The 27,175-nt window shown below is 38.6% G+C and overlaps 1 protein-coding gene and 1 long non-coding RNA gene across 8 annotated transcripts in view; one reads left to right on the forward strand and one right to left on the reverse strand.

Annotated features, from left to right (window-relative positions):
* Positions 1–27,175, forward strand: part of LOC26528887 (cadherin-87A) — a 56,991-nt gene that overhangs the window by 16,187 nt on the left and 13,629 nt on the right. Inside the window, exon 3 of the mRNA XM_015176791.3 lies at positions 10,598–10,638. The gene's annotated coding sequence lies outside the window, so the exon portion shown is untranslated. The remainder of the gene's footprint in view (positions 1–10,597; positions 10,639–27,175) is intronic.
* On the reverse strand, positions 162–25,866 carry LOC124460961. Of its 7 annotated transcripts, none has more exons than XR_006954873.1 (4): positions 25,541–25,807; positions 25,454–25,486; positions 14,749–14,902; positions 14,377–14,666 (listed from the first exon to the last, which is right to left on the reverse strand). It is a non-coding gene; the product is annotated as an uncharacterized LOC124460961 (long non-coding RNA). The 7 variants fall into 7 exon arrangements; XR_006954875.1 differs by having other exon boundaries at positions 14,749–14,893; positions 25,446–25,486; XR_006954874.1 differs by having other exon boundaries at positions 25,446–25,486.

A 27,175-nucleotide genomic window follows, 5' to 3' on the forward strand; every position in this document is an offset into this window, starting at 1 on the left:
GGTTTCAAGTTTTTTGGCATTTTGATTCAAACTGTCCTTTGCAATCTAGTTATTCATTCATTTCTGTCATAAAATTTGGAATAATTTTTTATCAAAATCACTTTTACACTTGTCTTAATTTTTTACCATATTTAATTTCGTTCTTTTAAGGAAATGTAATCTTTAAGTTTACATAAAGACTTTACATACTTGGAATATTGCTAATGACTAAACATAATTATCTCCAAGTTTAATTTTATTTGAGATTCAAGATAATAACAGTTAAATATGGAAACATTTAATATGCCAATTATCTAATCGTGTCATCTGGCTTATTTGCTATGTGTGAGTTCTTGAGGCATTACAACATTTATGCTATGTAACCGGATCCATGTTACTTTTCCAACATAGAGAGAGAAAGAGAGAGAGAGAGAGAGAGAGAGGGAGGGAGAGACAGAGAGAGTGTCAGCAAGTAGAATCATATTTCCATTCCCCTTCATGCCAGTCTGGGTCCTTTGGTATATTCATCCGTTTTACTCTCACATTATTATTTGGTATGATGTTGTATTTTAACGCTTTCCGTTTGTGATTTCGTTCGGTGTTTTGTTTTCTTTAATTTTCCGCATACACGAAAAGTGGCGACTTCCTGGCATCCACCCACAATACAAAGTCACCACATGCCCACCTCCTTCTCTGTCTTTCTCTCTCTATCTCTTTTTGTCTTTTGCTCTAGCTTCCTGTGTGAGAGATATGCATACATTTATCCCCACACATTACAGCATTACAATATTGCATTTGCAGAAACATTTTTTTGTCGGGTTTATATTCATTTTGGTTTTTTTTTTTTATGTGTGTGTGTTGTTTCTGTCTTGTTATACATGAATCTCGCGAATCCTGTGAATCCTGCAAATCCTAGAGCGTTTCGCGCACACCTTCGTTAGCTTTCAGCTATGGATAGGGCTATATAAGGAGGCCAGGTTGAAGGAGTGGAAATTCAGTTTTTGGTTTTAGCTACGGTTTACCTTCGTTTACTTGGCGGTAACATCCTTTGCACCAGTTTCCCTTGTCCTCGGCTTAAAAGCTGCTCCAATTACTGTTTGCATAGTTGAGTGTCGTCTGCGGAAATTTGTTTATTTTACGCGCGCTGCGTTTTGCCGTGTTACGTTTTGGCTTTGCTTCCTTTTCCTCTTTTTATTGAAGCCCATCAGCAAAAGCAGTAGATAGCAGCAACACGATGTGGCGGCAACGAGCCAAGGATACTTCTGCTTGTCAGTCCTAAGACAAACTGACAGCTAAATGCGTCACAGTCGTTGCAGATTTCATTTCATTTTATTTTGGTGGAAATATTTCGATGTGTTTTCCATTTTGTGCATTCGGCTTGAAACTTTCGTCGTCTTTAGGTTTCCAGTTTCCACCAACTTCCTGTTCTTTTCCGTTTCTCCCACTTACCTCTTCTTCTATCCCATGTACATCGCATGGGTGGAGAGGTAGGAGAAGTAACAGTCTGTAAAATAAAACAACAACTACAAAAATAAAAGACCATAAAAGGTAAAGGTAAAGGCAAAGGCAAAGAGCTCTCTACAGTCAACAAATGTCATCTGCACCCGTTTCCCATGCTGGCCAGCAGGCAAGAATGCAGATTTTCTACTTTCCTGTGAAAAATCAAACTTAATGTTCTTTCTCTGACATGTGTAAATTGAATGGGTAGAACAAATTTCCATTTGGTAATTATATAAATTATTTATTTTACAAGCCAATATTTGTTAACCAAAACTACATATATCTGGCAGGTATTGTAAATTAAAGAAACTCAGAAAGATTGGTGATCTATAATTTTGATGAAAAGTTATTAGAACAAAGAAGGTAGAAATAAACATCGAACCTTTTTGATGTATTCCATGTGGATAGATTTTAATACTCTGCCTATTCTTGCAAGTTGCAACTAAAGAATCGATTCTGAGACAATTCAATTAGTGCTAAAAATGTGCAATTTCTGTAGCTAGGTGAATTAATCCAGTAATTGGTTTCGATTGCCGGTCAGTAAATTGAAAAATACAAGTCAAGAGTAGTAGTAGTCTTAGGAGTTAGTAAGTATCCCACCCAGTAATTGGGTAGAGATGGATACACTCAATGTTCAAGCAAAACACAGAGACTCAAGTCAAGTATTGCAGAAGAAGAGGAAGAGTGGTTTGGGGTAGGTTGATTCGACTTTTAGCCATGCCAACTATGCCAAGTTTTGCAGACATGTTGCAAAATCCTTTTCCCACTGGCCGCCAGGTATGCCTTTGTGAGAGACTGACATGAGGATGGGCCATGGTCCTGCTCCTGCTATCCATTGTCCATTCCCAACTATGCGTTGACAGGGTAGCCCGAGAAACCAAGTACAACCACTTGAACCATGTGGGAGAGGGGCAGAAAGGCAAACAGGGAGGAGCAGCAGTTAACAAGCCGTTGAGCAGTTCATGTGGTCAGCTTCCTCTGGGTCTTTTCTAGGCAGGAATAGTAGGTGGGTTTTTGTTATTTGCTCTTGGACACAATATTACTGGACTCGGTGTTTATGTGTGTGTGTGTGTGTGTTGATGGCTATTTGTTGTTTGCGCTTTTTGTGCGTGGTTTGTGTGGGGGGAAAACTGGGGATAGAAGACTCTTAGCTAGTAGCTAGCTGCCAATAACTCAACTAATTTTCGCTGCGAGGGGCCCCAAAAATGACTTACTACACGGATTGTTAATTTCGTGCTGCCGTTGCTAGTGACGAACGACGCAAGTGGCAACATTATTAAAGCCTTGTCAGCAACAGCAACGGCACAGGCACTGGCAACGGCAACGGCAGCGACAACGACAACACGTGGAGCAAATTGTGGCATAAAACGGTAGCAAAAGACACCTGCTGGCTGCTCTGCATATTAATAAGCAGGTTGCCTCTCCAACCATAATAAATATATTTTAGCAAACCTAGGCGAGAGCGAGAATGAGAGAGAGAGTCGTGGTCAGGACTAGTTTATTTGGTTATCCTGACAGGGGCGGTGATTGGAGGCGGTAACATCTGCAGCTGTCAGTGGCCCAGAATGTTGCGCATATTCATTAGCAGGCTTTTGTGATAGGATCACATTGCGTATACGCTATACATATAAATATATGGTTAGGACAACGCGATACCGTTTTTAAGCCCTAAACACTCGTTTAAGGATTAACACAAAGGGTTAAATGACATTTAATGAAAGTTTTTGCTAACCCTATGATAGCAGTCAATTCTTTAACTGTAGGCACAAAGCAGGCTCAACTAGCATTATAATTAAGTAAACTTTAGAGTGTCGTTTTCTCTTAGCCATTCCAAAGCCTTGCCCAACACATCTTACCAAAAAACTGCAACAACAAATATTAGAAATATTTATATGGAAGTAAGAGATGACACTAACAAATATGTTCCCAAGCTCCATTTTTATATGCCTATTCTATTTCTAATTGAATTTTCAATTGAGTTTCAATATTTCTGATTGCTTGCCCAAATAAAATTTATGTACTTTTTGGTAAAAACCAATTGTTCATTGATTTTATTGTTGATTAACTTTCATGCCAATCGATTGAATTTTTACGGAATCTATGAATCTTTCAATTAAATTCCATAAAAATGAATGTTAACAAATTCCATTTTATCACTTTTATTTTTGGCTTTGCCTGTGTTTTGTTTCCTGAATCGAACAAAAGATTTATGCAGTAAATCAATATGCATTTGACAGAGACATGAAAGAGACCAAAAACAAGTGAAGTATGACACTTGTGTGTCCCAAACCCAAACCCAAACCCGAACTCAATCTCATACTCCTTTTCCCGCCACTTAGTTTCAGTAGTTCTGCAGTATTTTATTTTTGCTGAGACAAAAAACGACAAACTAATTCAATCTCGGCCGCTTGTCCACGTTTATCACTGATTTTTCGTCTCACCCCTCTTCATCACTTTATCTCCAGCCATGCCGAAAAAAGTCCATTTTGTGTGAATTGCATTTTCATTTGTATAGAATTTTCATTGCCAGTACGAGTCGAGCCCTTCTGGTACTTCACACATGTCCCCGCTGGGCAGAGTTTTGACTTTTTGGAGAATGGGAATGTTATAGCAACGTACCCCAACGTACCCCGGCGATGTAAAGATGGGCAGGGTAAGTGAGAGGCAGAGAGGCAGGCTAACAACGAGGCATTGTCTCGTGTTGCTTTGACAGTTTTTTGGCAAACTGCCAACCAACCATCCAGCGAGCATTTTACAGAGTGCTGCACTACTCGTTGTCTGTCTGGGCTATGGGAAAGAAGAGGAGTATGGTGATGTACTGGTGATACAATCGGAGGAGATAGAAGAATGCGTGCGGAAAATTTAGCACGCTCTACGTGCCATGGCGGCAAATAAAAAATTGAAGTAAATTTGGCAACTGACTACACACATACACAGTCGTTAAGGATACCAGCATCAGGACCCGAAACAGAACCAAAGCCAGGACCAAACGTATTGGAAGAGAGAAAGAGGATATCATGGCGTCAGCATTCGGTGTCGTCAACTAAAAACGAGAAAAAACCAACCGAAAAAAAAAAGAACAAACCAAACAAAGAACAAAAAAAGAAAAAAAAACGACAAAATGAGAAATAAAAAAGCAAAGTGCAGCAGTGCGGCAATGCATTTAGACAGACAGTCGACAGGCAAGAGTCGACACTAGACAGCAGGTCGCCAGTTGCCAGTTGCCACTTGCCACAAGGCACTAGCAGAAGCAGCAGCAACAGCCACTCAATAAAATATTTAACTCTCTTTAACCCATTAACCGTCTACACACATTGCCAATGTGTGCTAAATGGCATAAACGGAAAAACACATTTTCCACTCATACAAATTCGTTCAGAGTCGTAAACGATTTCGAAATGTTCTCTTAAAGAGAGCTTGGACTGCTTTTAGCTTGGGTTATAAAATTACGAAGACTTTTGGCCTTGTTTTTAAACCACTCATATTCTAACTAGATCACATTAATCAATAGAGTCGAGCAAAAATAGAGTTTATTGCAAAACTTTTTAACTATAGAACAACAGTCCACAGAGACAAGAGACCTAATTGAATTTGAATTGTTTAGATTTGTTGGTATCTCTTGACTTTAAAACTGGCATCATGAAATGAGGCTAATTTAAATCAATTCAAATCTGAAATCACTACTTCTATTTGAATGTTTGTTTGACTCTTGGTCCGTTTTTGGGCCGCACCCCAAAACACTCGCTTACAGGTTTTTGGCCAGACTTAATTGCTATTCAGGCAGGCAGGAAAAAAACCCCGTGACCATGTCCATGGCCATCAATGTTTTAGCATTGCAGATTTAATTTCATGAAAGTGGAAAAGTCAACAGAAAAGGTCATCTAACTGACGACGCACCAAACGAATCGTCGACACCCTCAATTCAAATAGTAGATAGACAGAAACCGGAGACGGATATGAAGAAGATGAAGAAGAACTCAACTAAACTCAACTCATATGAGAGACTGAGTGACCCAAACAGATGGCAAATATCTACTAACCTGAATGCTAATGACGTTTCGTATCTCAGCTTTTCTCCCATTTTTTTTCACTTTTTTTCGTTTTGTTGCTGTCAGGGACGTCAAAAGGGTTAAGCGGTAACTTTACCAATGCTTTTTCGGTTAACTAACCGTACTCGACACGTTCCACTTGGCTGGGTCAATATGCGAGACATCGTCGTCGTGGTCGTCGAGGGTCTCAACGTTTTTGCTTTGCTTTGCTTCATTTCTTTGGTTGGGCGCAAAAGCTTTGTAATTAAACATTTTTGGTTCTCGGGGTTTTTCGGAGTATCTGGTGGTGGATAAAGGTGAAGGCGATTTAGTTGAAAATTAATGAGTATCTTTCGTTGTCGCTGTCTGTCATCGCCTGCGGCGGGCCAAGTTCATTCCACTTCAAGGCGTCTTCATTGTTTGGGAACTTAAAGACCAATTAGACTTAACGTTAGTTTGGTCAAGAAAAAAGCAGTTTCCAAATTTAATTGACAACTGTAAGCTATTTTAGACTAATTGATGACTTAATACGTCTCCTCAATTTCTCAAACAATTTATTTGCCTAGAACAAACAAACCAACAAATACATACATACTTATTATATGAAAAGGCTTCTCTATTGTTTTTTTTCCTCGCTTGACCTCTTTCAATCCGATACACTCACAACTTTCAAGCAAACAAGAAGAGAAAAAAACCATAAAAAAGGAAAATTGCATTTTGCAGACTTGCCAGTTTCCACTCCACACACATCCACACAACAAAGTCTCGTGTGTGTAATACATAAATTTTATAAATAAATTTTCAACAGCCCATCAGTCATGGACTTCACTCTTCATGTGGTACTTCTCGACGTCCTTCTGCTACAGTTCCCTCTCCATGATGATGGAGGGCACACACACACACATATGTATGTATGAAAAATCATAGTGTCATTTCTCTGTAAATGCAATGAATTTATATAACAGGCATTACCAAGGCTTTTTTGGGATGGCCAAGTGGGAGATAGAGAGAGAGAGAGAAGAGAGTCTGCAAGACAGTATCCAACATCCACGTCATGTAATATGTGCGAACATTTGAATATTTATGAAAAACTACTCTGCTGATGATTCCTTATTTTTGCTTTTTCGCCTCTGTGTTACTACATGGCCATTCAGGCCAAATCGAATGCAAAATAATTATTCAACATGTAATGCATAGAGCGTGTCTGTGGAATGGCATTAAAAACAAGCCCAGAACTATCTATGTATCTACGCCTGTCTCTCTGTGTTCTAGCCTAAGGGCAAACATAAAATGAAGAATGAGATTGTTTTCTAATGGACTGACTAACTTGCAAAGTTTGAACGAAATTCAACAAATATGACTGAGGGCAACAATATTAATGTATTTCTCTATTCCTTATGCTGTTGTGGTATATTCAATTTATTTGCAATAACAAAACTTTGTGCGTGTTCAACTGTAAATTGTAAGGATTATAATATTGACAAACAAAATGGGAGAAAGTAAAGATTGAAAAACCGAATAAAACGAACGTATTTTCCTTATTTTACTAAGCTTATTAGTTGAAAGAGGAGTTGATATTTAATTCACTTTCTTTTCACGTTACTAAAAACATAAATTCTTTTTATAGTTAATTTGCACGTGTTTGTTTTTTTTCATTTCTGACGATTTTAAGCTAATTAGTGTGTGTGTGTGTGTTTGTGTGTGAGTGAGAATATTTCCATCATGATGTTCTCTGATTTTTCACTGAAATCCGCTTTGAGTTGCATTTAAAACTCAGAGCACATGGCTTACCTAACATTTGGTTTTTATCCTTACATACTTACTCTCTCTCTCTTCTGTGAGCTTACATCTAGTCAGCCCTTTGGATTGGTTGGACTGTCTATCTTTCAGTTTTTTAAACAAACTAATATCAACCGCTTGGCATTTACTTAATGTCCAAGCCCGGCAAGCAACTTGCTTTTGGCTTCAGAGTTGGGAAACACTTTAGTAATTGGTAGCTTATTTCCATCAGCGAGTGTTCATTCAAACTTTGCTGGTGGAATGAATACAAGTAACAAAATGGGAGGCGTTCGGGGGGCATTGGGCAAAGCCATGGCTAACAGCATCACGATTATGCACAAAAGCTCGACTGTCATGGCTTAATGTGAAATGTCGCACACAAATGAAACAAATGCAAAATGTGGAGAGTGTAGGAGGTCAGGCAGGCAGGAGGCAGACGGAGGTCTAGGGTTTTAGGAGAATAAGGTACATCCATATATATACATATAGGTGGGTTGAGTGGTTGGATAGGTAGGAGGGTCGACTCTCTCTGTTCAGGGATAAAAAGGTCCTCCTAGTCCCTTTAGCTTTGACATAATTAAACGCATTTCCAAGATGAAGATGTCATCCTCCAGTCTCTATTCACCAACCTCCTGCTGCTGCTCCTGATTAAATGTCTCTCTCTCTATATATATAGGCTATGGCAAAAGCATCGGCAAAGGAAAAGGCAAAGGTATGGCCATGTCGCCATCGCACTGATGATGAGGCTGATTATATTACGACCCTGTTCTTTCTCTGTTCGATGATGATGCTGATGATGAAGATAAAGTGCCTGGATTTATCAATATATATATATATATACATACATATGTATGTATATACTGATAGTAGAAAAGTAGAAGACAGACAACTTAAAAAGATTTGTGCGGCATCTCAGGTATTTCATTTGAGTTATTTAGTTGGAGGACCTCATCATTATGATGGTTGGAGGATGCTGTCCATTTTTCTTTTGCCTTTAAAGTGTGTGTGTGTATGTGTGTGTGTGCGAGTGTCTTGGATTCTGCTTACTGTTGTTGTTGTTGTAATAATAAATTATGCAGACATTTAGCAGGCGGCATTTGATGCCAGCGGCATTTTCATTTGGTCACGGTGACCGCATTACGTATACGCCGCATGTGCTCTCAATTCTTTCTCAACGTCTCCCTCTCACATTTCTTGTTTGTCAACATGGCCCAGGGTGTTGGCAGCCCAGCCACTAGTCATAGTCAGGGGAGAGACTCTTTGCCTATGTAACGGTTTGGCAGTTGTCATTGTTTTTGCTGTTCTTGGCCTTGGTGTTGTTATTCTTGTTGTAGTTTTGCCGCCTGTGGGCATGTTGATAACTCGCCTGATGACGTTGATGAAAAACTTTTGATTGATGTGGTGGCAAAAACTTTATGTTTGTCATTAGGCGCACACACACACATACACACACACATAAACAAAAACACACTCTCACACACACAGTCGTAGCTAGCACATTGCAGGAGAAGTGTTGGCAGACAAGCTACAGGAAAAGGGTTTCTGAGGCTAAGGCAAACATAATGTATTGTACATATACATACATACATACATACCAACATATGTATGTATATTATTGAAGGAAACACCAAGTTTTTGACGTAACAAACAACACACGGGCCACAAAACTTCTCTGTCTACCATCTCCCACACTCTCTCTCTGTCTCTCTCTCCATCTCTCTCTCATGTCTTGTCTCACCCTCACCACTTGAGAGTGCCTAAAAGTTTTGTTTATTAATTAATTGAAGACTCCACTTGGTTATAGAGGAGCCGCCAGATTGTGCTGAGAATAGTTGGCCGTATCCCAAAACTCTCTAGGGTTGTCATGTTTTAGTCTGATTAACAATACGAAAGTTCGATATCTGCTAAAATGATTGTCGAAAGTTTATTAAAACAATTTGTTTGCCTAAAGTAAAGAAAATGAAATCGACACTGATATCACACTGAGATTTCAGAAGTTTTGTTTTGGTATAGAAACGGAAAATATGTAATCTCTTTCCGAATTTTTGAAACACGTTTGGATTACCCTTCGGACAAGTTCAACAACATTATAAAATGCAATAGTTTTGAGTCTCATTGATCTATTTGACAACTCTGCAACACTGGCCACTCTCTTACCTACTCTGTTTAGCTAGCATAACTTTAGCTTCTGGTACTCTTATACTTTTCCATCAGCCCTCTTCCGTCTCTCACCTGTTGTGGTAGGATTGTCGCCTCCGTTCAAGCCTTTTTCTGGGGCCATTCATTACAACGTGTTTGCCTAGTTGCAACCAACAATGCCACACAGTTTTCCTTTTCTTTTTTTTTCCCCCTTTCTCCATCCACTCTGCATCCTTCTGCATCCAAGCATCCTTTTCCTGTGGTCTTCTTTCGCATTTTGCTTGGCACTTTTTAAACTTTTCTCGTTATTTTTGCACATTCGCTTGGTTTTTATGGGCACTGCTACACTAATTACCTTGTTTTTCGGAGAATTAACTTTTCGATTACTGTTGCTGCTTGTTTGCCGCTGTAGCAAAACTACTCTCAAGTGCAGTTTGGCCAAAAGTTCCAGGCCATCATCGACTAGAAATGGTAGAAAAGCTTCCAGCTACAACACACAACTATATATATATGTTATTTTTCTCCCTTTTTATAAGAGAGAGAAAGAGAGAGAGAGAGAAGGGGCGAATTATGAAAATGTGTAAAAAATGCGAGCACAAATCACTACACAACATACTCATAGAGTTGAACTTGTATCCTTTACTGGCAGTTCATTGTAGCCTTGTACTCGGCAAATGTGTGAAAAGCAGTCATTATCAATTCATAGGCTCAAGTTGGAAGTTGCCTAAGCATTGGTTAGTATAAGCAACTTAAGGGCTTATGTACTTTAACTGTTGCAGCAGTTGCCGCTGCTGCTGATGGCTTTCTGACCAAGTTAGTTAGTTTCGAACAATCTTGTAAACTTCATTTTTAAGCTTTTCCTTTTCTTCTTCTCTCGTTGTTTGTTTTCCCCTTTGGATTCATAAAGTTGGGTTTTCTTAAATTTTTTAGTAATTGAATTGAAAATTTAATTAAAAGACATTCAATTTGTAGAATCCTACAATGAAAAACTATTCCATTTATTATTTATAGAAGTGAGTTGACTAAACAACCAATTAAAATGCCTTATATCAAAATGAGAAATTGGAGATTCAAACAAGGACATTCCCTTTAAAGAATATTTTCCTTTTCTTTCAGTTTGCTAAGACTTTATTAAAAAAATATCTCATTTAACTTTTGTTTCTATTTTTCAGAATCATTTGCTCAACTGGCTAAAACCTAAGAGGTTTAAGAGGTATGTTATACTTGAATCATTGTTTTTACTGCAAATAATTATATTTAGTTTAGTCTGTAAAACACATTTGTCATACATATGTTGTCGGTGTTGGCATTTTCCGGCCATTTTCCATGCTGTCACAAATCTGAACATTTTCATTTTAGCTAATTACATGGCACATTTTTTGCAGTGATTTTCTGTGAAACTCCGGCAAAGTGCCCAACAATTCTAGACGCATGTATAAAACATACACACACACACACACACACACAGACACACACACACTCTGATACACACAACACATTTCTGCAGTTTTCAAATGTAATTACATTTCATTTTTCTCTCCCATCTTTATTCTTTTTTTTCATTTTCTTCTGTTTTTTCTCCATTGGCCCTAGTGGCCGGCATCGTCCATTATCCAGAGCTGTCCATAACATTTTTTTGCACAGTCGTCGCTAATCTTGGTCGACAAGCTTTCGGGCTCCCTTTCATACTCTCTCTTTCATTCTTTCTTTTTGCTCTCTTTAGTGTTACTTGGCGACTGTTTAAATGTCAGTTAAAATCCCATAAATTCTCCTTAAATGACCTCTGTCTGCCGCAATTTTGTAGCCAAAGCAAGCAAGAGAGAGAAAAAAGACTCGAGAAAGCGAGAGCAGACCCTATCCAAGGCGACAAGGACACTAAAGCGGATATGGAAAAGGCTAAGACAGTCAAGGAAATAAAAGAATTACAGTAGCCAGAGCCAGAGAATTAACTATTAGTAAAGTAGGCAAAAACCCAAAAGAGGGTGAAATACTGAACCGCTCAGTCGCTCAGTCTGAGTCCCTTTGTCGTAAATAAAATTTCATTTTTCTTCTCCCTTAACTTTTCATGCCGGAAGATAAGAATATTTCCTGTTGTTGTCCTGTTGCCAAGAATTTGTTGCAAACCAAAGAAAAAAAAATATAAAAAAATTGCCCTTATGTGCGAATTGCATTGCATTGCATAAAAATCAGGACATGCCAGGACAATGCCAACTTGCTAGCTGTTTGGCAAATGACGCAACTTTCAGTAACTTGTGCAATTGGTTCAATAAACTCATTAAATGCTCTCGAACCTTTTTGTCAATGCTTTCACCCATTTCTTTGCCCTTGCATTACTTGTTCTTTTCGTTTTCTAAAGACAAAACTTTTTTTTTTCTTCTCAAAACTGTCACACCAGAAAAAAAAAGAAAATTATATCCAAAATCAAACAAAAAAGAAAAAAAATCTAACCGTCATTTGGTCGACTTTTGCCTCGTTTTCAACTTGTCGCATTATCCTTTTTATTGTCGCTGACATTTGCAACGCATTAGCGCTGGGATTTTTTGTCAGCTTTTGTCGAGTTTGTATACACTATGCTGACTGAGCTTATTCCTTTTTACATAGGAGTATCATATATGGATAGAAAAATATAAAAAATCTCTATAATTTCCTAGAAAGTTTTTAACATTTTTGATTATTTTGTTATTGAGAGCTTCAGCTTATAGTCGGTCAATTAAGACTCACCCTGAGGGAGATGTCATAACTTTTTTTTTATAACATTTACCATCATCAAAGGAAGCGTAAATTAAATTGAAAATACTGCTGATGGAATTGTGTGATTATTTAAACTGAAATAAAGTCACTCTTCAAGTGCTGAAAAGCCAATCTTTTTTTTATTAACAATTTAAATCATTAAAGTTTATGTTCTAAATAGATTATTTGTATAGTAGATTTATTTTATTTTCTTTTCTCTAATTCTTTGTTGTCTCTTTAAATCATTTCTAAATAAAAGTAAAGTTAAAAATTTAAACAAGAAACAATTGAAATTTCTCATATTACTTTATCAAAAATTCAAAAACTTTTGCATCATTTGTTTGCTTGAGAAAGTGTATCTTTATTTGTTTAACATTTATTTTATATAATCATCTTGTGTTTCTCGTAGCCAAATATTTGGCCATTAAATGGCATTTAACTTATTTCCTTGGGGGATTATTGCTATTTATTGATGTTGATGCTGTTGTCGTTGATGTTGTTGTTTGGTTTTCGTTGCTGTTATTGTTGCTGTTGTCGCGACCAAAACAATAAATTTTGTGAAAATTTCAATGTGGCCAAAATTTTAATTTGTGGCCGTTATACCCACCCAATTGCCCCTACCATTCTACCCTGCCAGCCTACCAGTTTTGGCAGCACCAACACCTTTCTTTGCCTAGGCCTGGGCCTTGGGCCTGGACTCATGGCATGTTAAGGCTAACCGCAGAATTCATCTCCGTTTATGGTTACCCAGGCAACCAGCCAGCAACTAGGCAGAATCATGGAGCAGTAGCAGAAAGCCGCAGCATTACATTCCTCAAATTGCACATAGCAAAAACCCCTGCCACAATTACAACAAAGACTAGAAACGAGTATCTGTGGCTTTGCCTGCTTTTGTATGTGTCTTTGTGGGGTGTGTGTGTGTGTGTGTGTGTAGAAATTGTCAATTTATATTTTATGCCTTCTTGAAAATTTACTGCGATTTTCCCATATTTCCATTCCCTTCCTTGAAGCTCTTGCCACCACTCTAGTTTATTGTGCAACCGCATCCTTACCACAGCTGCTTGTGATTCGGTTTCTCGGTTTTTTCTTTTTTTTTTTTTCGAGGTTGCCAATTTGTCAGTTGGCAGTTTTTCTGTTGCTGCGAAAAATTTCTTTATGAAAACTTTGTTTACAACAATCAACTGAACTGAGAGTCAGCAAGTGAGAGAAAGAGTCTTGTGGGAGAAAAGAAGAAAAACTAGAGTAGGACTATGAGCGAGTTAGTTCTGCCTGCCATTTCTGGCCTGGTTGGTGTATTGAGTTGACAATATTTTTAATAGAAACTCTCCAACGTTCACAACGCTAGAAAACTTTTCTTTTAGCAAATTTCCCTCAAGCCTGTTGGCATTGTCCTTGTAACGAACGCCAAACCCAACGACGACTACGTAGAAGTTGAGCAGAAATGAATACGAAGAGTTTGGTGTTTCTTTTTTTTCTGTCTTGTGTTTGTGTTTCAATTTGTGTGGCTTTTTATAAAATTATGCACTTTTGTCAGTTTTTGCGCATTTTCCTCCACTTCTTGCAAGAAACTATGTACGCCTAACAATTTTAGCCAATTGAGTTGAACTTTTGTTTGGGAAATGTGCATAAATATTTATAAGAAACCAAGATCAATGGAAAAGTTTTGTGAAAAATTGAAGTGAAATTAAATTGAATGTATGAATAGAATGATCTATTCTTTATCCCCAATGGTGTGTCAAAAATAAATGTTTAGATAAAAGGAATTTGCAACTTCCTGAACATAAGCAGATAGTTGGGATAGTTTGCATCTAATGGAGGTCGAAAAAAATTAAAATATAAAGGTGTAAAGCCAATCTAAAGTTTTTGAATGTTTGTTTGTCATCGTGAAAGTATTCTTCATTATAATTTACAATGTGCTTCAAGGCAGTGCAATCCAGAGAACCAAGGCAACACACCGCAACTCAACACCATGGTCTCTGAGCACCATTGATCGCACAGTTTTTGCCACATTACGATATATCATCTGTACTTTATTTTCCGCACTTCTGTTCCCTGCAATGCTCCCATTTTTCACACACACACACACACACTCAAAAGGTGTTTGCCGTAGTCGTCTTTCCTTTTTGCCTCCCATGCTGCAATAAAATGAGCACCAGGAGTGGAAAGTACAAATTGCCGAAAGGGAAACAAAGCGAGTAAAGAGAATAATAAGAAAGAAGTGTAAAAGAGTAGTAAGTTTTATTGTCGTCGCACAAGTGAATTGCAGTAGCAGCAGGAGCAGCAGCAACAGCAACAACAGCAACAGCAATCGCAGAGGTCGAAGAGATGGGAATTGGGGAAAGAAGGGCGAAAAGAAGCTTTAATTCGAAACCACTAGCAAATGGATTTTTATTTTATGCACCACCATGTGAGACTCTTTCCCTTTGTGACCACACACAGACACACACATACACATGGTAAATGGTGTATATTTAACTGTATGTTAGGAGCGAATCCCTCCTGGTTAAGGAGCTTGGTTGTAAATTACAATGAGAAACAATTGACAGGTTTTAATGAGAGTGGCAAACAGGAATTACGAGAGTAAAATACTCACAATGCTCAAGCATATTGAAATTGCCAAGTGGCGCGTATTCAAGTTTTTATTGCTGTTGCTGCTAGCGGTAAGGGATCGCTACCATCCTCTCCATCCGCAGCCACATCCACATCTACATCCTACTCCTGGGCTCCGCGGCTGAAAGCTGAGGAGGCTTAAGGAAATTAATGGGTGGATGAGCATTTTACTGTTTACGCAAAGATTAAAGCAAAAGTACATATACACAAGCATACTCTATACATACATATATAGGGCAACATTCATTTTTTTTTTGTTTTTCATTTTTAATGCCCAATGGAAGTGGAAAAGCTAGTTAAAATTGCAAATGGAAAATTAAATGAAATTACAAAACTCGTTAACTGGTAATGCTTCCAAGGAAAGTAATATGAAAAAATGAAATAAACCACCAGGCATTGTTCACTTGCACAATTTGCTTTCGCCTGATTTAGTTTAAAATTTTGCATAGCTGTTAACCATTTATTGCTTTATTGTGTGTTTATCTTATCTTATCGCAAAAGCCAAATTTTACAGGGTCACAATTTTGATCAAAGAGATTATTAAGCCCTGTTTCACCATTTACTTATTTAATAGATACTAAAGCAGATAACTTAAGACCAAATAACCTGGCAACGTGGGGTGGGGGTTGAAGTAAAACGGCAACGATCGAAAACCTATGTCAATGAAGATGATAAGCTAAATCGTTATAAGTATATCCATGACAAAATTGCCCTGTGCACTTAAACATTATAAGCTTTTTGCCTTTTGCTTGTGTGTGTGTAAATTTGTGGGTGTGTGTGTGATGTATCCTTGTAGTAAGTCAGTAAGTAGTGGCTGCTTTTCCACTTCAATTGTGCCAATCCTTAAGCTTAGTGTTGCCACAGATACACACACACACAGTAACAGGCAGAGGAGCACACACACTCACAAACTCATATGAAGTTCATTGCCCAAGCCCAATCCATTGAAACCACACACACACACACCCACTGAATCAGACTTATTGTGAAGTATCTATAAAAGTCATTAGACTTAAAGTTTTCTTTTTAGCATCTATGTAAAAGAGGTTGGCAGACAATGACTTGAGGTTAACCTGAAGTGATTTAGAACATGCTTCCAGCATCGGGCAAGTCGTCCCCCTTTTATTTTTTACTCCGAATATAAAAAAAAAAGATGTAAGAGCAGGACACAGACTGGGCAAGAACCCATGAGGGTGGCCACATACATATGAGCAACTCAATAAATCAATATTTGAGCATCTTTCTCTCTCTCGAAGTGATGCCAAGTGAAGCAAACCAAAAGGAACCAATTTAACCAAGCAACAACAAATGCAATTGTCTAACAGATATTAAATGGAAGTCGAAATCAAGTGGAGTTACTACTGGATGCTGGTTCCGTTTAAGGAAATGACAAATAAATTTGTTTTTAAAGCGCTTTAACTGTGCTTTGCCAATATGTCTGTATATAAAGGACGACATACTAACCCCACAATAAGTGAGGAGGGGCTGGTACTCCTCCCTGAGAGGAAAAAAAAAACAATCACTGGCTGGGTTGACAAAATCCGGAAAAGGACGTTACGCGAGCTTCGTCTGACATCCATCTATACACATACACACACACATAAACACACAGATAGATATAGTATATATGTATGTATTTGTGCCAGATTGGCCTGGTCCTGTGGACTGAGAATATTTTGGCAGATTGTGAGGGTGTAGGCCAAGAGAGTTGGCGTCGAGGATGACGTCGGTGGGGGCAAAGGACATTGTAGACGGCGTCATGCGTTTTTTGTGCTCTCTCATAAAATATTTCAATATTGTAACAGATTTTCCAGTGGCCTCATGGCTGTGGCATGTGTCATTATTTGCGTATTTGCCAAAAAATAAGTTGAAACACCAACAACAACAACAAAAATAAAATGAAAATCTTTAAAGGCTTAGCGAACAATTCTTTCAGATTATTCTTTTATTTGTTGTTTTGCTTTTTTGACATAATTCAGCGCTTTTGCCGCCCACTTTGTGTAAATTGAATCGAATGAAAAACAAAAACCGAAACCGAAAACCAAAAAAAAAGTATTAAAAAACATCAAACGAAAAACAACATACGATAATGCCACGCCTCCAGCATGCTAGGGCCCTCAAATGTATGCTACACATATTATTTTTATACACACCCAGGCAAACGCATTTTGAATTTGCATTAAATTTCAATTTCAAATATTTTTACATGATTATTTTTCTCTCTTTTTTGTATATTTTTGTTCTTGTTTTTTGTTTGTTTTTTTTTTTTTTGCTTTCTGCACCTCCTTCTACTCGAGCATTTATAACTAAATCCCCGACATAAGCAGTTGGAAATCCAATGGCATTTGCAATAACCGGCATCGTGCTTTTTCTGTCCCCTTTTGCTTCTCCTGTATCCCTGTATTCGCTCCAACCATTCCAGCCAGTCGGCCATATGTTGAATGCCAGCTAAATCCCTCGTAATTTGAATAGAATTTGCGCAACAAATAAAATTTAAACGAACGCTAACGCCAACGCATATAGCCAAAGCCTATACCAATGCCAATGCCGTTGCGATGGATTTATCCAGAATCTGTTTAATGACATCCACAAAACATATTATCCATGCTCGGTCTATATATGTATGTATGTGTATTTATGCATGTATATTCCTTTACATTTTTATGCTCTTCAAAATGGGAGAAATGGCGTAAAAACTCAATAAATAAAGAATTCCTTTCAATCTCCAATCAAGCAAATTGCTTATTAAATTAATCGTCAATGAATAAGCTTAACCTAATGTATTATGATCTCATTTTAATAGACAATTTTGCTCAATTTTGAAAAACTATTGTCCTTAATTCTTATTGTTGTTTTCAAGTAATTTTAGCTGTTGTTATAATGGTAAAATGTGTTTTAATATGCACTTAGTACTTATTTGTGGAGAGTGTATACAAAAGTGTTTTAAACTTCTTTTTGATAGATTATTGTATTGACAATTTGTTTGTTGCATTTATTTCCGTTGCATTTCCGTATCGTATTTAAGCTATTGTTTATATGCTTTTCAGTTATGCACGTGGTTTTTTCACTAAGCCTTCGATTTGTTAGGATATACATTGGAAATATATGTGCATCTGTTCACCATGCAATTTGATTTGACAAATGCACTTTAACTTTATGTTGATTGTTAGAACGTGTCTCCATTTCCGTTTGCCTTTTACCATACATACATAGATATATATGTATAAATAAGTATATGCCACTTACAAAAATATATTTATCTTGTGTATATAAATATAAATAGTAAGCAGTAAAATGGTTGTGGCATAAGTGCTTCCTAAAATCACTTCAAAGCTTTCGACATCCTTCCAACAGCAGCAGCAGCAGCAGAAGAAGAAGAACTCATCTCAGTTGCCCACCAAGTGCAAGTAATTTTTTTCTCTTGGTGACTTTGTCGTTGAGGAGGGTCATCATCATCATCATCATCATCATGATGGCCTTTTCTTCTATTTCGTCGTCGGTTTTTGTTATTGTTTGTTAATATATACTATATGTATATACTCTATACTAAAGTTCTCCAGTTCTTGTTGATGTTGTTATTGTTGTTGTTGTTGTTGTTGTTGCTGTTGTCTTCGTTGTTGTTCTTGCTACTTACTTTCGTTGGCTATTTTGCTCACGTAATAACGATAATAGCGCTTATTTCTTTCATTTCTCTATATATTTTGTGAACCACTTCCGAGCTGCTTCTTGTTCTTCTTTTTCTTCGACTACTTATTGTTCTTTGTCATTGCTGTTATTGTAGCTGTCATGTAATTCTCTTAGGGCTTTGCCAGACAAAAATTATATGTTCACATTTTCTCAAATTATACCAGAAGGGGGTAGAGTATTATTTACCATTTCCTCACATCAGTTGAGTTTGTTTCAATGATTCTGTGTATTAGGGTATTACTCAGGTCGATCTCATATTTGAGTCTCTTGTTTTTTCTGCATTAAATGTTCTCAACTGATTCGCGTTCGCTCCCCTTTCACTCGAGATGAGTGTGGGCAAAACAAGCAACCGGGAAAATTGATAAAAAGTCACAAAATGAAGTCAAATCTCAAGCAAAGCTTTGTACAATTTGTGGTATATATAGATATAAATAATAAAATCACGTGCCATCTTGCAGCATCAACGGAATTCAAGTATATATTTGTATATCTACGTGATTGTTTAGGCTCTTGGCTCACCGATATGGGTCAGATCATATTTCATGATAAATTTATAATAATTTTCTATTAACCAACAAACAAAACAAGATAAAAGTAATGTATATGTATATTTGCAGCATCCTTTAATCTCTCTTGCTTTCTAATCTAGGACCCTCCCGATTTTCTGTTAATAAGCCGATTATAATTGGTGCAACGATACCAAATGATAAATCCATTTATTTGTAGAATGCTTTCAAATGGAATAAATATGTATTTATCATAGTTTAGCCATGTTTGCTTTTTGCCATTTGAGCCGTATTAGAGCCAATTAAATCTTTGACTTTTACAATGGCATTTTAGTTATTCGAATGTGCGTGTATGTATAACTAGCTCTGGTTTTTGCCGACGCATACGACGTTCAATAATTTTACAAGGTAGATGAAATGAAAATACACCAGATTCGAGTCAAGGCATAATTATGTGGGTGGTATTTGGGGCACGTACAATAAACAAACAAACAAACATACCAACCGAAGAGCAAACGCATAAAATATTGTGTATACATATACATACATACTAACAAATACATACATATGTATGTATGGATGTATTTGTACGAGTACTCCTCCTCAATGAACTTGTATCTTGCTTAAATTCTACACCACGCCAAGCCCCCTTCCGCCTGCCCACTTTTCGAAAAACTCTAGCTTCTGGTAGGAGGCGAGCCTTCTCCAGAGAGGTACGTAGTCCCATCATCAGTCATGCGTGCACAAATATTTTAAGTGCTTCCTGAAACGTGCCCGCTTCACTGCCTGAAACTCATGCCTGGCGTCTCCTATCGGCCAGACCACCAGACCAGGCCAGGTGCGTATGGTGTATATATATATGTACATGTATCGAGTATATAGAAGGCTGGAATACTCCTCCATCCACCCCAAACACATTCATTATAATATCAATGCCCCAAAGTAGATGCAACCAAAGTCTGCTTAATGTCCATGTGCACCACTCTAGGTCATGATTACCAAATATAATGGTAGCAGCCGAAAGGAAAGCAATAGAAGGCAAAGAGGTGGCGAGGCGGTCAAGCCCGTGAGCTTATGTGTTTTGTGTTTGTAGTCAACTCGATAGAGTATTTCAATTTGTATAAGAATTACTTTTAAACAGAAACTATTTCTATTGACAAATTGTAAATATCCATAAAATGTGTAAAGGGTATAAAATAGACGTCTTAGTTGGTTCTTGAATTGCATTTAGTTTGTCATGTTATTAGTGGGCCGACCACTACCACATACCTACATTTACATAGATACGTATGTATATAGTGCACCCTGTACCTATCCATTATCTTTAGTTCCATCTCGTTTACTCCTATACATGGACATTACGAATCCGATTGCATTGTTGTTAGTTGGCTAGATTCCGCTTACCACCCACAAATTCAGAGACAAAAGTGTTGAAGCGGCAATGGTTAAGCCGGCAGTTGCTGTTGTGTTGCCAGTTGCTGGTAATGGCATTGCGATTTAAGTCTGCCGAGTTGCCGAGACTAAAACCTGAACAAAGCTGTGAAATCTCAATGGTGCCCCCAAGAGGAATTTGCGCCACAGAACAATAGGCTTACAATGTAGTTTAAAAAAAAAAAAAAGGAAAGGAAAACCAAGGAAGGAAAGCGGTTGCATTAGAAATATGAGGGAGCCAGAGAGAGTTTGGAACATAAACAAACATTTAACCTTGCAAATGACAAGCAAACTGAGAAAAAAAAAGTTACAAAATTTATATATAGAAGAGAAATGTGTGAGACTGCATGTTGTGCTCGGAACAATTTATGTTTAACCATTTTTATCAGCATTAATTTCATCATTTCGTCAATTGGATGAAATTTTTAAGATACGCCCAAAAGCCGACCGCTCTTTCCCTCCTGGCGTGTCCTGGCTGACAGTAAGCTGGCCTAATATATAACAGTCATTTATTTTGAGCGTCACCCATCTATTTCGATGGGGCATGCTGGGGTAAGGGCTTGACATGGGCATGGGTCTGGGTCTGGGCCTGATCCTCATCCTCGGACAGGTTCAACTGTTCTGTGCCTTGGATTTAAAAGATGGCCTCCTCAGCTCAGCCCAGCCCAGCTTAGCTCAGCATCGTTCAGCTTTCTTTCTCTCATATTGTCAAGTACTTGAAATATATCAAAACATTTGCTGCTGTCTTTGACAAGCAGTCAAACTTAAGCGGTCCACTCGTCAACAGCAGTTAGCAAAGCAAAGAACAAGAATAACAACAAACAATAATAATAAAATAAAAATCAAGCAAAATATAAAGCAAAAAAAAAACCGTGCGTTGGCCTATAATTTGGCCGTGTCGAAGTATGTATACCCTCGCAAGTCTTCGTAAAGTGTATTAGCTAGGGAAACGTTGACTAAACGTCAAGCAATCATTAAGGAATCTCCTACTATTTCTTAGCCATAGCTAACTGAAGGATTGTTATTATTCTGCAATCATATTACTAAAATAATTAATATACCCTTCTTGCAAGGGTATAAAAACAGCCTGTTTGAGTGTTGAGTGGGTAACGAAGAGGCTAGGGGAGAAAATAAAAATGAGAATTCAGAAGAAATTTCATTTCCGGGCGCTCAACTGGCAAAAAAAAAAAGAATTCATCTACTCATCCTTGCCTCCCGATTGACGAAGCTGAGTGAGGAGTCTCACTCATTTGGCTTTAACATAAAACCAATTTAAACTTCTACCAGAGAGGGTGGAGCTAAAGAAGCTGCAGGAGCAATCGACAGCCCCAACTGTTTAACGTTCTTCAATATGCAGACAGACAATAACAAACTACCCCCAGCAATGGAAGAAGAAAACAGAAGAAAAAAACACACACACACACACAAAAGAAAAAAGATAAAAAGCACCAGAGCCAGTGAAAGAAAAAACAATTTTAATTTCATTTTGGCACAGCATTTTTAAGTTCCAGTTTGGAGTATTCAGTTGGCAGTTTGGAGTTTGGAGTTTGAGTTTCTGCTGGCCCACCTGGGTAGGTGGGTCGGGTTTTTGGTTCCTGGGTCCTGTGCCCACTTAATACGCGTGGGAAAAACAACAATGGCTTCGGGAAGACAAAAAAAACAGAAGGGGGAAGGAGCCTCTGAGAGACTGGTGGAAAAAAACTTGATAATAACTCGCAACTCGTGGCGTTGCTTTTTTGGCTTTTCTTAAGCTTTTCACAAACAAGTAGAAGAAAAGTTTCCGTCACGTTCTGCTTTGCTTTTGCTTTGCTTTGCCTTATAATTATGAAGAGGATTGCGAAAATTAAGCGACTGTCATAACAAACATGAGTAAAGCTCCCCAAAACTCGACGATAACGATTAACAGCTTAGATACGGCGCACACACGCACACTCGAACACACTCAAACACTCACACACACACAAACAGATTTATGCAGATACTTAGATACCGATTCATGAAACTGGCAGATTTCAGGCCAACAGGTGCCACACACCACAGAATCAACGGAGGGGATCCTGTTTGCCTTCTAGATAGGTAGTCCCTCACCTCAACCTCTTGTTCCTTTTGGGCTTAGTTAAGTGCAAGTGCAATTTAAATTCCGAATTTGTTAAACTGTCACAAGTGTTTTGAATGCGTAATGAGTACACTGAAAGAAATGCTTTCAAATTGCTTACAGAGGATGGATAATTTTTATTGAGTTGAGTTGAGTTTTATTATAAAACATCTTTATTCAAATGTTTCCTAACAATGTTGCACTTATTTTTATTTCGTTTAAGTAAATAATAAACAAAAATTCAAATTTTACAATAAAGGTTAAGCAAAAAACCCAAAAAATTTCTTTAGATAAAGGCAGAATTAATTAATTTTTTGCGTGTACATGTATTCGGGTGGCTAGAGGAGGAAATGTTGCCTAGGCATAATTATGCAGCATGGTGTGAGGTGTGGCGACAAGAGGAAGGAGCAAGAAGGAGCAGACAGGAGGGCAGGCAGGAGAAAATATATGTAAGGCAGTGGGCACACACCCCATAGAATTTGCTTCAGAAAAGTTGACTTGGCGGGATCCCAAACAAACAGGCGGCACAGGTTGAATTACGATGGTTGCCGCACGCACGTGGTTGCCACGACAGGACGGGGGGTGCAGGGGGCAGTGCAGGACAGCAGCGTGTGTGTGAGTGTGTGTGTGTGCCCTGCATGGGTAATAGTAATGATGTTGCCCCACTCAAGAAGTGGGCTATGTCAGGCGTGCCACCAGGCTTATGAATAAATTAAGAAAAAAGCAAGCCAACCCAAAAAAACAAAAAAAAAACACGAAAAATGCAGAAAACGTAAAGAAAGCAAGATAGGGGGGAAATGGGAACGAATAAAACAGACGGTGTAAATAAAATAAGCAACAAAACTGAAAAAAAGAGCAATTTAAATACGAGCGAAAGAAATGTTGAAGAACATTTCCAAGGTGTTGCCACAGGGATGAGAAGGAGCAGCAGGACAACAACAAGCCGAGCGCTGGAGGGGTAAGAGAAAAGAGGTCGTTTTTTTTTTTTTTGTTGATGATGGTGCGACTGAAGGTAAAGCTGCGATAAGGCCAAGCAGCAACTGGAGATATTTAATGCTGTTTAAATAGAATCTGGCAGAGCCATGGCTTGACGTCGCCTTCATCGGCATCGTCATCGTCGTCGTCGTCGCCTTGGGTCGTCGAACAAACTGCAAGACATAAAGCAAATGACGCCACTGACACGCACAACTGAGGGGATCCTTTACAAAAAGAGGGAGAGGGAGAAGAATAGATGGGTGAGGCAGGTGATTTACATAGCATATTTAAGTGGAGCACTTTGTGAACTCGCACACGATATCATCATCAGCCATAACAAATGTTGCACACACACACACACACACACACACACAAAAACTGCCACGCAGAATAGAGCGACGAGGAGCCCAGAGGAAATGAGCTAGGCAAGAGAGGACGAGTGAGGCTGGGGGGAAAGGACAAAGCCAGGATGCTGTAAGTGAAATAAAAGAAAGAGGGCAAAAGCAGAAGAAGAAAAAAAACACATACCAAAGGACATTTTATGAATAAGATGTATTACAAGCGACAGCATAAGGAGTTTGACATTTTTATTATGCCAAAACTTGGCAAATAAAATAGCGGAAGCACCAAAAGCTACACTCCAAAGCATTCAAGATTATAAAGTTACTCTTTCTCTTTTTGTCTCTCTCTCTCTCTTAGTTCCTGTCTTACCTCTTACTTTCTGGCTGACTCTGTTTATTGAGTCAACAAAAATAGAGATTTTGTTAAAGAATGGGAAACTATGATGGCTTCCCCTGATATTCCATATACCATATACTAGATGATAATACTTCTTAATTGATGATTAATTTCATTCGGGGATTCTTGTAATAAATGTCTCTAATGATACAAAGTTCAAACCATCTATGAAATTATTTTAAAAGTCTTTTTTCAAGTACACTTAATTCGCCTGTTCAGAATGAAACTCCTTTTAACATGAAGGGGAGAAAAAAAAGCAAACATGAGAAGATTTTTCAATGTTTTATAAAGTTTTTGACTTAACGCGACAGTCAGTCAGTCAGTCAGTCAGCCAGTGAGTTATTAAGCCAGTGAGTCAGTCAAGTGAAGTCAAGTAAATTTCTTCATGGATAAAGGACAAAACAACTTTTAAGCATTAGACCCTTGACTTGGGAGCAATTTTTATATTTTAAAGCGTACATAATTCAATTATTATTTGAACTGGACAGAGATACACAAACACACACACGAAAACAGACAAATACCAAGTGAAGGAATACAATTTACTTTAAATAAATATGATTTATTATGTTTGGCATGGCGCCCAAAGTGAGTTGAGTCAAAACCCCAAACGAAGCGAGGCCAATATGCATCAACGATTTGCCCGAGCATAAAAAAGTTTGCTCAGCACTCCTCAGCATCAGTTTGTGCTCGTCCTTATACAAAAAGAATGAAATACACACACATCTACATATCCATATACAAATATATATGTATATGTACGTATATAATATAAAAGAGAGTAAATTTGACTTAAGGTACAAGCACAAATACACATTTTTCCAGCGTTTTATGACCGACGTTTTTCCACCGACCCCCGAAAAAAGGGTTAAATTTTTACTTTGTTGAATGAAAGGAAGGGGGCGCAAATATCCATCAACAGGTTGCGTTGAATCGACAAACATGAAAGGCAAAAAGGGAAGATAAACAACATATACGATATATCCTCCTATATGTTTTGTGTACATGCCAAATAATTGAAATGAGGCCAAATTGATGGATGGAAATTGAACATTGACATAATAAACTTGGAAGGGAAAGTGATAATAAAGTGTGGGGAATATTATTTTGTTGCTGATTTTCAAACTTATTTATGCAGCATATGAATTACTTTTGAATCCAATTAGTTTGATGAGGTTTTCTAGACACGTTTCTACACACACACACACATAATACCCTATGGATTAACGTACACACACACACACATACAGACACACCACAAATCTCCTCGAATCGGGCGTTCTTCAGGCCTATAATTTGAAATAAACAAATCAGAAGGGGTCTTTGGGACACTGCCTACATACCACATCCGCGGAACAGCTGTGGTTGCCATCGTCGCTGGACCGGCCGTAATTTTTTGGCCAAGGCCGGCTGGTCTACTGGTGAAGGCTGTGGCGAGGGAGGGGAGTTGCCTCTCTCCTTATTTTTTTTCCCGCCTCTCTTCTTCGGCTCCTGCGTTGGTGTGGGTGAGAAATTTTATCCACTTTCCCTCAAAACTTTTCACTTTTTGCTACCAGCAAATCTTCCTCGTTTTCACACCGCTACGAATCAGCTGATCGAGCCAGTGTTGGGAAACGACAGTAATAAGGGGAGCCCCTAGCCAATATCGGGCAGGTGGCGCCTCTGAGAAACCCGCAAATAAAACCGTTTGGAGCGGGATTCAAATTTAAATTCAAATTGGCACCAACCAGAATTCAAATTAAAAACTAAAATTTTTTCCCCGCTCCCGAGCCATAAATGGTCAGTCCTACTGCGTCGATGGACCAGCATGATCGACAAGGAAGATTTCCCCTTAGCGACTGCGCGAGCGAAGATTTAATTTTTGCAAGGCGACCGTTAATCGGAAATTCCCCCCCTGCAGCAGTTGGAGCAAACCCAGTGTCAGTTGCAACGCGGGCTATTCTAAACAGCCCAGATGTGTCGGCAACAGCGTCAAGCCCTCCAGTGAAGTCGCACATCGCTGAACTAGACGAACTAGGCTCTCTAGTATGGCAGTTAGACCACACGTTTAACAACAGAGATGATAATAAAAAGCCAGTGAGGCATGTAAATCTGAGCACGAAACAGTCTATAGTGAAAATGAAGGAACTGTACGAGTTTCTCTGCCACAGAGTTCTAGCTGGAGAATTCCATAAAGTCCCGCAAAGGCAAGACGGTGCCACACAGATGACTCCAATAGCAAATGGCCGCAATATAGTCCTCGCAACGACAAACGCTAGTGACTCTCCCAAACGTCCTAGAGAGCATTCGCCGGCCCAGCGCAAAACACCGCCTAAAAAAAGGAAAAATAATGCGCCAGTCATAAAGCCATCTACAGCGACAAGCCCACTGCGCACTGATCGTATAAACGGGCATCACAACCAAGATGAGTGGCAGAAAGTCACAAATAAAAGGAGCAACAGGGTGGCGGCTCAAAAGCAAAGGCTGCCAAAACAGAGGCCAGACGCTATTTTGATAGCAAACAAAGGCAACCTATCATACAGCGAGATGCTCAAATTAGTCACATGCAGTGAAAACGAAGCCCTAAAATCGCTTGGGGAAAATGTCAAAAAAGCAAGAAGGACAGCAAAGGGAGACCTTTTGCTTGAAATGGGAAAACCAATGCCGGAAAGTCTAAGCCAAATAAGCGATGATATTGGTGCTGCATTGGGCAGCCAGTTTGCAGCCTCTGCCTTGATAAGCGAAACCAGGCTGGATATCAGAGAGCTTGATGGTGAAACCACCAAAGAGGAGATAGTAGCAGCGTTCGGGAACAGGCTCAAGGTGAAGATTGACGTGACCGCCATTAAGAGTCTGCGCAAATCTTATTCAGGTTGCCAGAGAGCTACAGTAAGCGTCCCAACTACGGCAGCTAACGACATCCTTCAAGCTGGAACATTAAAGGTTCGCTGGAATGTCTGCCCCATACGCCTAGACAATACTCCGAGAAGGTGCCTAAA

The sequence above is a fragment of the Drosophila willistoni genome, chromosome 3R, assembly GCF_018902025.1.
Source record: "Drosophila willistoni isolate 14030-0811.24 chromosome 3R, UCI_dwil_1.1, whole genome shotgun sequence".
NCBI lineage: Eukaryota > Metazoa > Arthropoda > Insecta > Diptera > Drosophilidae > Drosophila > Drosophila willistoni.